The sequence below is a fragment of the Athene cunicularia genome (assembly GCF_003259725.1).
Source record: "Athene cunicularia isolate RWA chromosome 2 unlocalized genomic scaffold, athCun1 chr2_part1, whole genome shotgun sequence".
Lineage (NCBI taxonomy): Eukaryota > Metazoa > Chordata > Aves > Strigiformes > Strigidae > Athene > Athene cunicularia.
Window position 1 is genome coordinate 133,128,192 of NW_020799095.1, and position 17,355 is coordinate 133,145,546.

At 35.5% G+C, this 17,355-nt stretch overlaps 1 protein-coding gene across 1 annotated transcript in view; it reads left to right on the forward strand.

Moving 5' to 3' along the window:
* ZFPM2 (zinc finger protein, FOG family member 2) overlaps positions 1 to 17,355 on the forward strand; it is a 318,476-nt gene that overhangs the window by 29,595 nt on the left and 271,526 nt on the right. The window lies entirely within an intron of this gene.

Consider the following 17,355-nt stretch of genomic DNA (forward strand, 5'->3'; position numbering starts at 1 on the left):
TGTAGCAAAAAGCTACCTCATGTTAAGAGAATTGTGAATATGCACATGTTTAAACTTGATAGCATAAACAATATTTTGTTAGGGAAGCAGACCTTTGTCTATAATGAAGATATTATGATAATACAAACTTCTTGAAATTAATAATCGCTCTGGAAGCATGTATAATCCAAATTACTTTTTTTTTTTCTTAATTTTCTTTTTAATGTTCTCAAATGCTCAGTAATTTCCCTATGCGTTACATGTATGTATTTGGAAACTGACACTCAGGAACTCTGATCACAATTTTTTATTTTGTGTTGCTAAATTTTTATTTTTACTTTGTAACTAAGTTATATGATCTGTGTAGGAACATTGAAAACAAATATTTTCTCTTTGGCAATTTGTGGAAGTTAGAGTAGGATCCCCCACAGTCCATATGGAGGATATACTAGTTCTGATTCTGTTTCATCCTCAAGTCTGAGAATTAGCATATAGTTTGCCATACTGCAACCTGTTACGCCTTTTGTCTACAGTGTAGGAGTGGATGTGAAAATGCCTGTAAGAATTTATTGGGTACAAATCTCCTGTAAGGGCATATTAGAGTTCTATAGAAAGAAAGACATTGTGAAGGATAATCTGAATTTCAGATTATGTCTACCCATCCAGTTGAAATTTTTGTTTAATGCTATCTTAAAATTAATTTTTACAGAGACAATCCTGCTATTGTGGATCATGTTAAAATAAACAAGCCAAAACCATATGTAGAAATAAAATAATTATATTCTATTTAATTTATAATAATTACTTGATATCAATACGTTTTTATTCTCTGAAGTGGTCACTTGAGGGCTTTTGTTTTCTTCTGTAACAAAGAAGATAACTTTCCAAAGAAACCAATAGTTTGAACTATGTTGTTACATTGTGTTGGACACCTAGTAATGATGTAAATATCAGGATGTAGCCAGTAATTAGATGCCGCAGGTGACATGACTTCAGTTTTGAAATAGAAGTGAAATCTTAAGTATCATAATGTATATCTTTTCTCTGTATCCCCCTCATGAATAAGTCAGAGGAAAAATGTCACGCCTATATGTTTTAAATGTACTTCCACTTTATGTTGTTCAAAAAAAATTGAACAAGAGCCAGATATTTCAGCGAAATAGAATTTACCAATTTTTTGCATATGTAAAACTGGAATGTATTTAATAATTTAATTACATTAAAATTTTTCTCAAATATTCAAATTCTCATTTGCATGAAGCCACAAAGGGAAGCATCTTCTCATGAGCTCCCTTAGGATAAGGAGTGAGTAACTGTTCATCCTTGTGTATCATCAGTTTTATCCCCCATTTTTCAAATGCAGAAATTAGACATGTCAGAAGCAGTGTGCGTGTATGTGTATGTGCACTGAAGTCCATTAATATTAGGAGGATTCCAGACAGGCTACTCTGAAGAAACTAAGCAAAGTTTTAGGTTCTTATATTTCTTACTGAATTTTGAGAATGGCTGGAGGGGGGAGATATTTTCCTCTTCTTGCACTGCAATAGAACATTGAATAACTTTGTTAGCACTGATATCTTAATCATATGAGGGGATACCAAGTTGCAACAGACATGCCCTAATTTGTAGGTTTTGTTTTCTTTCAGAAGCAGAATTTTATGTGAAATTATTTATCAATGCATTTTTATATATGAGACAGTGATTTCGATTATCTGGCTTTAATGAAAAGAGGCATTTAAGGCTTGCACATTTCTTAGTGCTATGCTACTCTCTTAGGCAGGATTAATATACCAAAAATACTGTCTGCATCATCAAATCCAAATTGGAAAGTTCTTGGTTTTAGTCCCTACCTTTTGTTTATCAAAACTACTGTACTTGTAGATTTTACTGAAAAATTACATGCTTCATATTTTGGAAGCTCTGTGTTGTTTCTGCTCGTGATTTATATGTTTTTGATGTCTGAATAAGAGCAACTGTGGAAAACATTTAAAATCTGCCTTTTTAAAATCTGCTGCTTCCTGCAGTGATCAAAGGCCTCAATCATTTCTTTCACTAAAATGGGAGCAGCGGATAGAACTCTGTGGCAAAGTCTGTTGTACCTTGTAAGACAGAGCTTGGTGCTTGCTTATGGAATCTGTGATATGTTCAAGAATGGTCACCTGTTCATGTCTGCTGATAGTCTTCCACAGTAAGTGATATAGCTCTGTGCTATTCAGGAAATAGTGTAATAGCATAAAGAATTCCAGTTTCAGTTTACTGAAAGTAAAAAAATATTTTTATGATTTTGTAAGCCTGTTAATGTTCCTAAAATAGCATTGTAATTCAAGTAATGTATGAGAATGATAATAGCTGTAGTAATAGTAATAGAATTATTCATATTTTTATAGATGAATTGATATGCATAGTAAAGACTCCCCTGTGAAAAGGGAAGAAATAGCCATAAATTTGTAATCTTCAGTGAGAAGAAAGGGCCAATACTAGGTGTAATAGATCTGTGGAATTTACCTTCTCCTTACTCCTGCATTGAATAAGGGTTCCTGAAAACAGTATGTTTATTTGGCTTTGCTGTGTGATTTGCTGTTGGCCCTGTAAGTAATAGCAAAAGAAAGAGTAAATTAATTTTCCTAAGTGGATATGATTGGCTTATAGACAAATGATGCTACAGTCTAAAGTTTTAATTTTGTTTCAAATATTTTAAATGTTTTATTTTAATTTTCAGTGAAGCAGAATGATGGAATGCTCCTTAGGAAAAGTTTAAATATAGATGGTAAAATGTGTCTGGCTGAATCCTGTGTTAATGGGACACATTCAGCTACTCAGGCACCATTTATATACAAGTTTGCTGTGCTACTTTTGACCATTGGTGGTACATATACTGGGAATCTTCTCAATACGTCACCTCTTCCCTCAGGTTTGAATGATTTCTCAGATAATTTTTTTTCATTCCTAAATCTCCTTATTGGCCAAGATTAGCTGTAGCTTGGTGGCAGGCATGTTGGTCTTATTGAGGTGCGTGTTTTGTTTGCTTGTGTTTTGTGGGTTTTGATTTGTTGTTATTGTTGTTACTTTTTGTTTTAACATCTCTTAAGAAAGGGTATTTCCTCTTAGGTCCTAAAAGGCCTCTCTGTGAAACTTTTGAGGACCTCTGTCCCTTTAATGTTCATTATCGGTCTCCTGTCTTCTTTTCATGGTTGATGTCAGGAAAAAAGTAATGCCTAGCTATCTTGCCAAAGGAATATGCAGAACACTAGTGCAGAAACCAACCGGATATTTATAAATTAAAACATAAAAAAAAGATTGATTGTTGTAGTCACAAAGTTCAGCTTCTGCTTCCCCCTATCAGCACTTTCAGTGCACTGCACTGGATGTGTCGTTTTGGGTATCACATTGAAAAAGGAGGAAAAAAAAATGAAATGTTGGAGTGGAAATGTCAGAAGGGCATATTAAGTTGAGGTGATCTTCTCGGGATTTTTTTTTAGGAGAGTAATGATCTTAAATGATTTGTAGGCTCAGCTTCAGTACTGTATTGTGCATATCTTCCACTAGATACTGTAACCTATGGAGAAGTCTATTGGCATAGCCCATAGACTGTATTGATGAGGTTGCTAAGGCATACCCTGGTAGCATATGTGTTTTTCTCAAGGTCTTGGAGGCAGTAAAGAGCCTCAATAGCTACACCATGGCAAAAATGAACTCTCCTAGTATTCTAATTTCACTAATGTATTAAATTTGTTACTTGCATAAATCTTTTATTGGTTTTGATTTCCACTGTTCTTTAGAGAACATGAAAAAAACTACTACTAGTCTATTTTGCTGTATCTTAGATTTTGAAATTTAACCTCAAAGAACAAGTGATCAATGGTTTTTCATCTTCTTGTACCAGATGACTACTGCAGTGTTTACAATGCACAATGGTTGTGAAGACATTAGCTGTGTTCTTGTGGCTGACACCAGCTGCTGATCATGTGGGATGTTCTTCTAGTAGAATCTACAGATAAGATTGAAAATCACGGCTTTTAAAAATGTACTGGATACCAAAGATAATAAATTAAAATATAATTAAGATCATATTAAAATTGTGCTTTTAATTTTTTCTTATAATTATTTTAGGGTAATATTTACAACTCTATACTAAAGTAAGAGAAATGAGTAATTTTCCCCAAATCCAGTGATGACATTGCATGTTTATAAATTCCTTTCAAACATTAATCCTTTGAAGCACACATATGAGTCTGAATTTGGCTGAGAGCCACAAGGCATGTATCATACATTCTGGAGATAAAAAGAGGAGGGGAAATATTGTGAGTGGTTCATAAGCAGTAGGTCCCCAGTGATATCACCATTTCCTTAAAAAATGGCTCAGCTGCATGTGCAGCTGGTTCTGAGAAAAAACAAATGATACCCTGAGCAGTCTCTTCCAGCATCTCTCCCACATCTGGGGATTCAAGCCCACCCATCAGCCTTGTGCCAGCAAACTGTGCAACTGTGCTACTGTCTCAGCTCTAACATGCAAGTAGTACTTCTTGCCACCTAAACCAAATGTGCCCAAGCACACTTCTTAAGCCACTCCTGTTCAGCTGTAGACATGCTTTTCAAGCCTAATGCTCTGAAAGCATTACACTTTTCATATCAGAGTTTTAAGATTCTATTTTCTTAAGAATTCTTTAAGAATCTATTTTCTTATTTTCTTCTGCCACAGAGAAGAGTGTAAATTCAGTTTTGGAGACAGTAAAGCTTGTAAAAGTGGGATGATCACACTAGAAATACCAAATGTTACAGTAATTTTTGTAGAAATGTGAAATTCACCTCTATTTATTTTTGGCTTTGTTTATGGTTATAGGATCAAATTACTTTTTCCTGGAGTAGATGAGCACATGTGCAAGGAGAAGGCTGAAATCTAATCCATCCAAATGAAATCGTTCCATCTCAAGGAAGATTTAATAAGAGACAGTAACAGGTTTTTGGGTTGAAGTTGCAGTTCCAAGTGGAATGATGTCACATTTAAGGGGTTTATCAACTTGAATATTAATGATCTACTATAACAGTATATCAAATATTGTCACAATAATTTATACATTTATAAATAACTAAAAGAAATATTATGTAAACTGTCAGTTTGTAGTTGATACAATAAAACTGCTTGAAATTGCTTCAAATATGTAAAATGTTTTTGCTAGTGAATTGGCTCCCAGCAGTAAGAATGATCTAGCGAGCAGGCTAGGTAGCAGACTACCAGTTAGAACTGGTCGGTTACCCATGCCATGTGCTAATCAGTGGTTAACCGATAAGCTTTATAATGAAAGGCAAAGAGAAATTACTTTAGGATATTTGTTACAATAAGGTAGCTAATATTTCTTCTGATTTTTGGAGGAGGGAATGTGATTAAGATATACTAAATGAAAATCCATACAAAACTAGTCAAATTGTTAAAATATTCAAATATGCCTTACTGTAACAAGAAAGCACTGTAATGTACTGAAATCAGCAATAGAACAGCTGTGTTTTAAAGGACAGTACTTTGAATGTCACTTGACAATTTGCTTTCAATTAGAAGTAATTTACAGGAAGATGCCCACAAGCTAATCTTTACAGGATAATTAAGTTCCATTTTCTTTACTTTTAATTAAAAAGCAGAAAAGATTTAGCTGATCCATAAAAAATGTTCTGTTTAAACATTCATCAGACTTCACACTCTTTTTTTTTTGTTATTTGTTGTAGCAGATGTTATCAAAACTGCAGTCTGCTCTGTTTTAAATCCAGTATATTTGGGAAGTGAAACACGAGTTGCAATAGGCGTGTACAGCTGAGGTATGATCATTTAGCTTCTCTGTATTTGAATAGCTCTAAAATGATATCCATACTCTGGGCTTTAATCTTGCTTCTTCCATTTCTTGCCGTTGTGAAAGAAAGCAAAGCAGATGAACAGCTCTGTGGATGTTAATAGTATTTTCCTCTAGCTTTTCTTGTTATAATGCCATTAGAACCTTAAGTCTGAATGTAAAGATGAAACCAAGTGTCTTTGCCATTAAATTTGCATGTTAGCAAAGTTATCTGTATGCCTTTAGAATTGATGAAAAGGAGATAAAATAAATTCTTTTGCCGTATGAATTTCTAAACACTCAAATACCTATACTGGAATGAGTTAGTGGTAAGTTTTTAAGAGGGGAACGTGTATATGTTTCTCCCAGATACTTCCTCATTATCTTTGCAGATTTTAAGAAGTGAAGGGAGATTTAGCTCTAGATTAAAAGGACAAATTTGAAAAGCAGATTCATACAATGAAAAAAAATTACACAATGAGGACTTGTTTAAATTGATGGCAGACTGTACTGTGAAAAATTCTGCATATAAAACTGAAGGTCTAATACTTTTCTGAAGTGTGAGATCTAATTATTTTTTTAGTTTATACTGGCATAGGCCCAGCTACTTCAGTGAACATGTGAGACTTATATAACAGGGCCATGATGTTAACAAAAATACCTGGATACTTGTATTAAGTCTGGAGTATACTTTTTGAATGTTTAACTCCGAACTAACCAAGTGGGTGATTATTTTCCATAATGCATTTTGAACTGTGAATGAAAACATAGAATGTTTTGTGTGGAAAGGGACCTCCAGAGATCATTTAGTTCAACCTCCTACTCAAACCAGAACCCATTTAGATAAGGTTCCCAGTCAACTTTTAAAATATCTTCAAGGATGGAGATTCCACAATCTCTTCTAGCAACCAGTTCTACTGTTTGACTACCATCACTGTCTACTCTTTTTTGCTAATATTTAATCAAAATTTCCTTTGCTGTGTCTTGTTTCCACTGCCTCTTATCCTATCCTTGCACACCTCCAAGAAGAGTATGGCTTTGTCTCCTCTGTACCCTCCCATTAAGCATTTGAAGACAGCAGGAAGAACTCTTCTTAAAACTGGACATCCAGCTCTCTTGACTTTCCCTTGCTGTAGCCCCTTGGTGGTCTTGTGGTCCTCTGCTGGACTCACTCCAAAACACTCTGTCTTGTACTGGAGAGCCCTAGACTGGACATAGTACTTAAGATGTGGTCTCACTATTACTGAATAGAGGGGAATAATCACCTCAGACTGCTGTCTAGACTCTTGCTTTTGTCCAAGGATGTGGTTGGCCCTTGCTGCTGCAAGAGCACACTGATGATTGATGCTCACCTTGTTCAGCAGGAATGCCTGGTCCTTTATAGCAAAGCTCTTTTTCAGTTCATTGGTCCCCAGCCTGTACTGGTGCATGAGTGTAATCTATCCCAAACGCAGAAATTAGGATTTGTCTTTATTGAACTTGATGTTTCTGACAACCCACCTCTCCAGGTCTCCTCTGAGTAGCATCCTTGCCCTCCAGTCTCAGCAGCTCCTACCAATTTGATACCATTTCAAAGTTGATCAAACCGTTAATAATGAAAACATTAAGCATACTGACCCATAAGGGATAACTTTAAGAGATGGACTCCACTTGGGTTTGATAGAAGCCCTTTAAGCCTGGTGATCTAGCCAGTTTTAACTTTGTAAGACCACAAATGCAACCCATATGTTATGAGGTAATACTCTTAAAACACAGGTTTTGAAAATAAAGGGTTTTTTTTTTGGTTTTTTTTTTTACATAAATGAATACTAGGATTACAGTATCTAAATACACTGAATTATTCTGAGTTTCAATTATTTAATTAAAAGTTTCTAGGCATCTCAACTTCTAGATTTGCTTTTAAGTTAGCAGATAGATCAACAAGGGCTTTCTAAGTACTTATGGATTTAAACATAGTGCATTTCTAAATAGACCTTGGTGTGATTAAAAATACAGTTTTTGATGAAGTCAAGAGCAGTTAATATTGTCTGTAAAGAACATAGAACCTACTTCCCAGAAATCATCCTCAAATTGAGCTTTTTGAGAATTTAACATTCTGTCTTGCTTGGAGCAACTCTCTTAACTTTTTAAGCTGTGCTAGTGCAGAACTCCCTGTTTGTATGCAGATGTATTTTTATGAAACATTTAATATAAGCTATCCAAACAACTTCAGCTATCTTTTTTCCTTCAGTTTTAACAGCTTTTTACAATTACAACATAATTTCCCTCTATAAAATTCTTGGTAGCATCATTAAGAGTCAGAATGAAGTGAGAAGGTAATTTGTTGTTGTAATTTGGATATCTGTGGGTTTTTTATAAATGACTAAGCATGTTTCCTTCCATCAAAAGGCATATGGAAAAATGAGAATAGTCTTATGAGTCACATTTAAAAAAGGTTAGAGGAAATGCATTTGAATGTGCGCATGTTCACTTCATATGCATTTAAATACATGATTTATGGTCACTCAGTGTAAGTCTTTAGCTATCTAATTGTTTAGGATTCAAGATTAGCTAATTATTGAGGTTCCTCTATGGGAAGGGAAATAAATAATTTTAGAGGGTCATTCATTCTTTCAGTTTTGCACCCTGCTTCAAGGGTTGCTTTAAATCGTGTTACTGAGAAAGACAGTGATGACCTCTTTCTTTTGGCTGTCAGTTCTTACGGCTGTTCACATATGGCACAAATGTTTGTGTGTCCATAGAGTGAACTGGAGAAGGAACTGTTCCAAGTGAAAAACCAGCTTCTCCCCCCATCCCCTGTGGTTCAATTTTAATTCAAATCAGTTTCTTTATCTAGTTCACCTGATGGCCACACAAATACTTGTGCTAATCCAACAAGGAAGGCAACATGACTGTAAGAGCAAGCAGAAGGGTAGGGCAGCCTCTTTTGGGAATGCAGCCTGCTGGTGTTGGCATAAGGAGATAATAACACTACACTGCTAGACAGCTGTTTTAGGATGGAATCACTCTGATACTCAAAAACTATGTTCTGCTTTGTTTTAAGTAGTAGGTAGTGATATGTAATTAGTGTAGTGGATATATTGGTTGCTCATTGCTTATACGAATATTGCAAAAGGCAGAATACTGTCCGACTTGAATGATAGTTTTATATGAGATACAGCTGCAACATTTTTTACCTTATATGCCTTAGAGACTCTTTTCTTATGTATACGCTTATGTAAGTAAACTTCCTGTGGACACTTCTCTTAAAGATACTCTGATTTTTTTTCCTCATGAGTAAAGAATACAGGCTTGAACTCAGATTAGTGTAAGAAATTATATTTAAATATTTTCTTTAGAAAGTTAGATATAGATAGAACCAAACTGTTAAGTCTTTGTGATACTAGCTGACTTTGATTGGAAAAACTAAGTACAATACCGTTGCTTTACATTGTCTAGAAAACTTGGTTATATTAGTTTATAGTAATGTATTCATGCTACATTTGATTACTATTTGGTAACTGGATAATATCAGTGAAGCTTAACACTATAGGGGATTCAGTCACAGTCTCGAGATGGGAGTCTTGATTAATAATTTGAGATGTTTTCTGATCCTTTAATACTGTGAATATAATTTGGGTTGAAGTGTTCCCAGTCACTTCATTAGTGAAGTTCATATATTTTGCTTTGATGGATAGGGAAAACACGATAACTTGAAAACTATAAACAAAATTGTAAAACATTTTCCTGGTTTGAATCCAGGAAGATGAAGATAGTCTATTTTTAAATTTTTAATTTTCACTAAAAGATGTTAAAATTTCATTGATGTGCAATGAAAAGGCATTTCAAGATGACATTTTAGCGTTACGACTATAGCACAGTTGCCTGAATTTCTTTGCAGGCAACTTTCCCATTAAAAAAAAAAATAAAAATTGCTTAGCTTCAGGTAATCTTGTAAATCCAAAAATACCATCAAATCAAGAAACAAAATATTATTTAAATTCTTCTCTCACATAAATGACAACTCAACTCCCCTTAAGTACAATTTTTTACATTTCTACTGCTTTTCCTCACACTACCAATTTTAGATCAGAAGTTTTAGGTTTGTGATGATGTATCTGCCTCTCCTGTGTTTCATTATGAGGGCCACATGTGTTCTCATGTAATTAAAATAACTCCTTCAGAAAGACATGATGAGAAAAAATAATGAAATTATTACTCATATAATCTTTTCATTCTTTTGTTAAATATACTATTTACAGTAATTTATGATAAAAATTGTCTGGAAGCATGACTTGCCTGCTCTAGGGAGGAGGGAGGAAAGGGTGCAAATGGAGTTCAGACAAGCAGGAACTATCTTGGCCAATAAGTAGAACAATTTAATAAATGATTTATAGCGAGAAGGAGTAAGATGCATAACAAATACTTATGGAATTTTTGTACTCAAATTATGAACAGAAAGCCAAGGTGTAGTCAGGGGAAAGTGTCTCAAAAGAAATGTTGTATATGTTTTTATATTAGGTATAATATAATAACTAATATTATTTAGTAGTTAATATTTTAAGCCCGTGTGTCAGAGAGTGTTACAGTATCCTAAAAATAATATTTCACAAAACTAAATACAGTTAATCTCAAGCATTTTGAAATGTGCAGATTTGATGTGTAGTAGACATTTACTGAGTCTGTGAGAATCCAGAAGGCAAGGAGGGACTGGAAAGATTTTATAGTAATAGTTATCTCTTTTGTGTAATATTCAGCCATTACACCTTAGAATTGATTTGCTCTACAAATTTTTATGAATGCAGAAAAGTAGTCAGAAAAATTTTGTACATGTATGAAGAATGGGGAAATAACATGAGAAAAGGGGAGAAAAGAAGCTCTCTGGGAAAGTGAAGTACTTGGTGTGTAGCTTAGGGAAATGCAGCGTCATGTAATGGAAAGAGGACAATTGGGGAAGTTGCAGTTTGTTTCACCTGGTTTACAAACTGTTGCTATTGATACTCAAATTTCATTATTCAGTTGCAAATAATTTATTTATTATTGTAGTTACTGCAATATTTATATCCAGGGGAAGGAAGACATGATCTCATGGATACCTGGATGTGCTGTGGCCACTTCCTCAAATCTCTTATAATGGATTAAGCATATATAACTTACTGAATGAGCGTCAATCCAATACCTGCTACTGAAGAGCTGTCTTGTACAACAAAAGTACTTAAGCATTTTGGGAAAGTGGGTCATCTTACCTAGTGCTAATCATTTAAAAGGTAATCAGCTGGCTAGCTGTCTAAGCCTTCCTTGGCAGTCATGGTGGTGAGCACTTCCTGGGAACTGACTTCTGCCATGATAATGTAGATGACCAAGAAAAGATGGGATGATCTAAAATAAAGTGGATTAGATTAGACATCTGATTTATAGGTGCTTAAAATTAGGTAATATGAATCATTCTTTTACATGACAGTTGAACATATATTTTAGGTTTTAGAAGGAACAGAAAGAAGGATAAGTAAGTGCTGGTTGCATGTAACACTTCCTATAATTTTTAAAAATCATAGCTTGCTAACCTTACTCTCCTTTACAGTACTTAGCAGAAATCAAACACCAAATCATATCAGAACACAGAGCAAATTCTTACAGTCATAGAAATTCGCTTGCTTCAACAAATGATAGATTGCATAATGCCCCTAAAAAAGAAATTAAGCTGCACTCAACTTTTTAATCCCTAATACTACACAATAAACATTTCTTAAGAAAATATTCATAGGTTTGATGGTTGGTTTATATGTCTTTTTCTAACCTCGTCATACTTACATTTTTGTAATTACTTATTTTCAAATTTCATCAGGATAAGACAAACATTCCTGTTTAAAAAAACCTATTTAGAATCCACAATTTTTAAAATTTTGATAAAAAGATGCATGGAATATTTTATGAAAATTAACAAAATATTGCAGGAGCAAAAATTTAAATTCTTAAATATTTTTACCTTATGACATATACCTTTTTGAGTTTATACCTGTAATATTTAGACATAAATAAGAAAAAGTATTACTATACAAAAGTGGTATAATCTCTTTAATGAGTATTTAAGAATATTTTGTAAAAACGGTAATTATTTTAATACTCTAAAATATTTTTGCTTCATTGACATTGTAGTGCAGTGTTCATTTATTTATTTTAGTAGAGTAAGGCATGTTGTTGCTCCATAGATATCAAAAGGGTTATGAAAGCTCTTCTAGACCTGTGAGAGTTAAACATGTTTGAAGCACATTAACATGACATATGTAAACATAATGCATACATATATATATATACACATTCTAAAGAGGAGTTATACTGTGGGCTGAATATCTAATTTCAAAGCAGCAGTGCTCTTGATCTTTTGAGTATGAATGCAAACAGGAATTTATTTTATTTCTGTAGCATCTTTCATTACTGTCAGAAACCTTGAGGCACTGTATAAGACAATAAAATAAAATGTGATAAAATAAATATAAAATATAAAACAAAGTTCTCAGGATTTTAAAATGGGAAATAAGTTCAAAGGATCAGAAATATTCAGAATGTGTAATTCAAGAAAAAAGTTGATGTTTTTAAAAGTGAAATTAAACAGATTTTAGGAAAGAGAAGTCTCAGTACTTCAGTGCATTCCCTTCAGCAGCCTTCCTATGCAGTTTCAAAATTTGTAAATTTGTACTGAGAGGTACATAAATGATAATGTCTGTCAGAATTTGACTCCCACTTTTACTCAAGTGCATGTACCTGAAGGCTTTAAAATTCATCGGGAGGGGATATCTAAAGTCACTGTTACTTTTAGGGTTACCCTTTAATGAACACAAGGTTGACATAAAACGATTGTAGTGAACGGAGTTATATCCGGTTGGTGGCCAGTCACGAGTGGTGTCCCCCAGGGCTGGGTGTTGGGGCCACTCCTGTTTAACATCTTTACTGATGATCTAGACGAGGGGATCGAGTGCACCCTCAGTCAGTTTGCAGGTGACACCCAGTTGGGTGGGAGTGTTGATCTGCTCGAGGGTAGGGAGGCTCTGCAGAGAGACCTGGACAGGCTGGAGCCATGGGCTGAGCCCAACTGGAGGAGTTTCACTGAGGCCAAATGCCGGGGGCTGCCCTTGGGCCACAACAACCCCCAGCAGCGCTACAGGCTTGGGGAGGAGTGGCTGGAGAGCTGCCAGTCAGAGAGGGACCTGGGGGGTTGATTGACAGCCGGCTGAACAGGAGCCAGCAGTGTGCCCAGGGGGCCAAGAAGGCCAATGGCATCCTGGCTTGTGTCAGCAATAGCGTGGCCAGCAGGGACAGGGAAGGGATCTGACCCCTGGACTCGGCACTGGTGAGGCCGCCCCTCGATTCCTGTGTTCAGTTTTGGGCCCCTCACTACAAAAAGGACATTGAATGACTCGAGCGTGTCCAGAGAAGGGCAACGGAGCTGGTGCAGGGTCTGGAGCACAGGTCGTACGGGGAGCGGCTGAGGGAACTGGGGGTGTTTAGTCTGGAGAAGAGGAGGCTGAGGGGAGACCTCATCGCCCTCTACAGCTACCTGAGAGGACTGGGGATGAGTCTCTAATGCAGTAACAATTGATAGGACAAGAGGGAATGGCCTCCAGGGAAGGTTTAGACTAGGTGTCAGGAAGTATTTCTTTCCAGAACGGGTTGTTAGGCATTGAAATGGGCTGCCCAGGGAGATGGTGGAGTCCCCATCCCTGGAGGTGTTTAAGAGTCGCGCTGACATAGCGCTGAGGGATCTGGTGTAGTTGGGAACTGTCAGTGTTAGGTTAAATGTTTGGACTGGATGATCCTCAAGGTCCTTTCCAACCTAATTGATTGATTCTGTGATGACATTAGCCACAAAGTGCAGCTGGGGATGGGATGAGACTGGACTCAAAACCAAAATGACCCAAGATGCACAGGTCTTTTGGATAATAGTTATTTGAAAGTGAAATTAAGAGCATTCATCTCTAGTTCCAGATCAAAACTGTAGGATAGGCACTAAATAAGAACATATCTCTTCATAGGGTGATCTCTACCTAAAAACACTTCTAGAAGCCTTCACCTGTCGCCTTTTCAAAGGCATGAAGAGATCTTTTTCAATCCACATAGCATAGTGTCCTTAAAGATGAAGGAAAAATAATAAAAAATGGCAAATGGTTAAAATTTAGAACGCTTTTGGTATTATAATCTAGAGGTAGTAGCAGTTCTTTTATTACCAGTGTTACAAGATGCCCTCTTGATTCATTAAGTATGTTAGATTTGGAGAAAAGCTTAAGCAAACACGTAAAATGAACACGGAAAGTCTTCTTCCTGTCCTCACTCTCCTCCAGGAAGTCTGAATCCAACATCTTTGTGTCTATGAGGGAAGAATACCTTGTTTTGTTTTGTTTTTTTGTTACAGATAGCCTAGTCTAGGCTCAAACAATCTCTAAGGTGCTGTGGTCTATTAGCAAAGATAGGTCATATTTGACATTAATAGTTACTGTTGTGTGACAGCATTAGGCTGTCATGAAGCTACATAGGCCTGTTTATTGAAATGTAAATTGACGAAAATAGATGAAATTTTTTTACAGAAGCATTTACATTGCTTAGGTCCAAATGATTACTCTGATTTTTCCTTTATAGATCTCTCTCTTTTTTAATTTTCCCTTGTAGGGGAGAATTATGCAATTTCTGCAACTTCACAGCCATTAACACAGTGATAGAGTATGTAGTATGTAGTACAGAATGCCTAGTATGTAGTATACAGTGTGCCACTTATCACATAAGAATTTACAGGCTGCATTTGCTTAGATAGGCACACAGATTTTTAATTAGGTAATTGGTGAATAGGAAAACAGGGCTATATATTTTCTTTGGTGTCTACTTGTTACACAACAGCTGTTATGCTTAAAACACAGAAAGCCCTTACTCCTGAAAGGTATAGTCCCACAGACCTTTCTCCCACGAAAGTATGCAACTACTAGATGATAGAAATGCCTCTGTACTAAATCCTCTGTCCTACTTTCTAGGACGGTCTGGAAGCTAAGAGGTGTTGGTTATAAATTTAAGAGATGACTCATCTTGTTTCCCTCTTAGTCTGGGCTTAGTTCTCTTTCCAATCTATGATTTCATAATTGACCAAAATGGAAATGGTCTTTGTTTGTCTTGTGTTTGTGTCTATATCCACCATATTTTTCCGAGAGTTGTTATAATTGATTCACACGAGGTATACTCAGGTCAGGCTCTTCAGCTGGAGAAATATTTGGCTGGAGCATTGTAATTCATTTTAGACATAAAATAAACAATTCAGCTGTTCAGTCATGCCAATGTGGAGGCAGTCCTGAAAATGAGAAAAAGTAAAAATTTAGGGAATAAACTTTTTTGTTAATGTAGCTTTCAAGAGCCCCAAAAACTAGGCAAAGTGTTGATGGTCGTAATAATAAGTGTAAGAGCCTGAATGCTGTGCAAGTGCCATATTTGGCCCTAATTTCCCTTCTGGATCTGGGCCACCTGTCCTTGAAGTAGACTTTGTACTTCGGTGCATTGACAGATCCCTTTAAAAACCACTCCCTAACATTCCTACATCTCATCAGTTGTGTGTAAATGGTTTAAAGGCCAGGGATTTAGCTTTGGTCTTGAAGTCCAGTAGCATCAACTGGCTTGTGACCACACTGCTTAGGGATTACAAGTTTTTTTCTTAATGAGGTCTAGACGGAGTGATCGAAACAGAATCAGGAAGTGAGATTTCAGTTCAACGATGTGAATGACCATAGATCCAGTCTTCTTGGATCACTTCTGCCTACCTTACGTTTACTAGAATAGTTGTAGATTCGGTTTAGGTTCCATTTTCACTGATAGCTGAAGATTTAAGATGATTCTAAAAAGTAAATACATACCTACTAACCAGATGATGAACATACTTGCTTTTCTTCAGGCATCAGTCATGCTTGACTATAGAAGTTTCACGAGATCATCTTTGCTGCTTCTCATCTTTATTTTGCCCCTTTCTTTAAAATATTTGGACCTTAGCCAAAGATGTGACTTGAAGTGTGGGAATCCTGTCAGTCTGCAGGTTAGTGCATATTCTGTGCTAATGGAAAAGGTGCATCTTTTACGAAAGAAGAATTGGGATCACCATCAAGTACAGTTCTAATCTGAGCCAGTATGCCTTTTATTAGGGTAGGCAAGTAGTAACTCCAGTGGTCTGGTCAGAGGCCTTAGTAAATCGTGTCTAACTTCTCTTTCAGGTGTCATTCTGATACAGAATTTTTCACACTCTAGTATACAGTTAGGAAGATCTGCTGCTTTAGAGAAACCATGTTTTATTCTCAGTAACACATTCTGGTATATTTTGTAATAGTTATATTTAGGAAGCTCTAGGATGAAGGGTGCTGTGAATATGAACTATCTGTGGAAAAGTTCCTTCATCTTTGAGGCAGAGGAGCAGAAACAAAGTTTGGGCTTGAAGTTGTATATAGATTGCTTACTAGATGAGAAAGTACTGCTGATAGTCTTTGTGGAAGAATACTTTTGGTGACAAGAATCTCTTGAGTATTTGGTATATTCATCAACCATCAACATCAGTACATTCTCTTTTACAGCCAGGTTAAACTAGGTGATCTGAAGGAAACAGATTAGTTAATTTCTTGTATTAAAGGTATATGTATTCCATAGTATTTACAGTTGAAAATAAAACATACATTACAGTAATTTAGATTTTTATTTTAATATCAAAACAAGATGTAGAGAAAATATTGCTTTACAGTCTCCTCACATTTGAAACTTGAAATGTGAATATTTTCTCCTGGTTTTAGCATCACATCTGAATTTTTACCTTCGTGTAGAACATGTGTAATCTGTAAATTTTCAGACAAAAGTTCAATAACCCTTGTGCCTAGAAAATGGAAATCGCAGTTAAGTAAATTGTAATGCACAACTGGCTTTGGATAGGGAGAATTAACTCTACTAAGTGGTATTTTTATTGGCAAAGTCTAGAAAATGCTAGGTTTTGGTATAGTGATGTTTTATTAATGAGATGTTTTTCTGCTATATTATGAGACTTGCAATGGGTGACAAGCTTACATTATGATGCCTGCTAAAATTTTTAGACAGTCAAGTCTTTTTCACTGTTTGTGCATCTAGTCAAGTCCAACATTGGGGCATATTGTTTATATGTTTACTTTAAAAAAAAAAAAAAGAACTGATTTTCCTTAATGCATTACCATATGTTTTGGTACCTGGTGATAAAATAATTTTTTGTCCTGCAGAGGACAGAATAATTGTTAAATATCAGGTCAAGTGAATATGATTACTAAAATTATTCATAGATAGTGAAAATTAGTAAAATGAACCAGAATCGTAAACTGGACAATTTTTTTTGCCTGTTTGTATCTAGTGAACTACTGAAGTCAGTTACTGTCAGTTACTGATGAGTGTGATAGCAGTATCTGATCAAAGTGATATTACTTGTACTCTCAATTAATTGAACTCTTGATTAACTACATCTCAAGAAATAAAGGCTAGATTCAAATTCACTCCTGAGATGGCTGTGGTTTGCTTCTAGTCTTAAATGGCCAGGTATTTGTAATTA